Here is a 1,492-nt window from a genome sequence, read left to right on the forward strand (position 1 = left end):
CCCCCCACTTCTTTTTCTTTTAAAAATCGGATTTTTCCATCCCTGTAACATTGAAACAATAACATTTCTTTTCTTTGTTAGAGTTTTAGAAAAAAACAACTTTATGGAATTCAAAGAATTAGTGCTCTACTACAGGAAAGTGTCAGGGTACAAAGCAAGAGGAAAACCAAGACAGACCTGGATCCAGGATGTGAAGGATACCCTGAGAACATTCAATATCCCACCAAGCCAGGCCATCAAACTTGCTAGAGACAGGAAGCTCTTTTTCCTCTCGACGCCCAAGAGGTACATGAGGACGGATACAGTAAAGTAAAGTAAGTGCTCTGTTTGTCCTGGTAAGGACTCGTCACATTTTAACCCGTTGTTCCTAATGTTCAGTGGTGGCCAAACACAAAGATCCACCCAACTATGAGTACTCAAAGCTACACACACTGTACACCTTACTTACAGTATGGAATTACTTTTAGAGATACTAGTGTGGCGGGTGAGGTTTCCCAAATAGGCATTCGTAGAGTTAACGTAATAATATGATCCTGAAATGTGAATATAGGCTTTTGCTAGGGATGTCATAGAGGAATATTCACTTTTCAAGACGATCGAGAAAACATATCCACATTGCTATACTCTGATTCATGCCAGCTTCGTGAACAGGAAAATGGAACGGACGTAGATGAATATCTACCTTGACAATGTGGACCGTTGGGATGTAAGAAAGTTTTTGCTGCAGACATTGTCTACGGACAGACTCCCATGGGGCTCGTCTTTCGAATTCTGCTCCCTGGTGACGTCTAAAGGGGAGCAAACGATGTGTATTTGAATTGAAGTGGTTTTTTTGTCTTGGAATTTTTTGTCCTGATTCTCTACAGGACCTAACTGAGGGATCATTTCAACCTTTGACATCAAAGAAGACATTAAGGGGACTTCAACATTGTCACCGTACCTTGTGCCAAACTTATGAAATGAGTTGGCGGTGAGGAAATGTTAAATACAAAAAGCTCTGTGCTCGTTACTAATTTTAACCACGATCTCAGCAGGCAAAGGGAACTTGAGAAAAAAACTCCCTGCAAACTTATGTTGGCCTGTTAGACTGCTGTAGCTTGCAATATGGCACGATCGTTGGGGCCTTTACTGGTAGGCCAAAATGCGAACTAGTGCGTCATGCTACAAAAATGGGGACACAGCAGCTGCTGAGAAAGGGTTGGTTTTTACGCGCTATGTAGAGCAAAACTATTGTGTGGAATTATTCAAAATGAATGTCACACAAATTCCTTTTGACTTCCAAATGCTGGGTACAAATTTGAAACACAAAACTTCCGTGCGGATGAAGGTATTTACCCACAAAGTTTTTGTTCTTTTGTTTTTATCACCTTGTATTTCATTCACATAAAATAAAACATTTCAGATTAAATCAAAAAAATAGTTCATCCCACACAAAAACAACTTTCTCAACCATACATCAATTATAAAAAGTATATATTAAATATAGTATTAT

At 39.3% G+C, this 1,492-nt stretch overlaps 1 long non-coding RNA gene across 1 annotated transcript in view; it reads left to right on the top strand.

The window, feature by feature from the left end:
* Positions 1–89: 89 nt before the first annotated feature.
* Positions 90–1,492, top strand: part of LOC106012479 — a 22,548-nt gene continuing 21,145 nt past the window's right edge. The window contains exon 1 of the long non-coding RNA XR_001185037.2: positions 90–314. This is a non-coding gene — a long non-coding RNA (uncharacterized LOC106012479). The remainder of the gene's footprint in view (positions 315–1,492) is intronic.

Source organism: Aplysia californica, unplaced genomic scaffold (assembly GCF_000002075.1).
Source record: "Aplysia californica isolate F4 #8 unplaced genomic scaffold, AplCal3.0 scaffold00385, whole genome shotgun sequence".
NCBI classification, from domain to species: Eukaryota; Metazoa; Mollusca; class Gastropoda; order Aplysiida; family Aplysiidae; genus Aplysia; species Aplysia californica.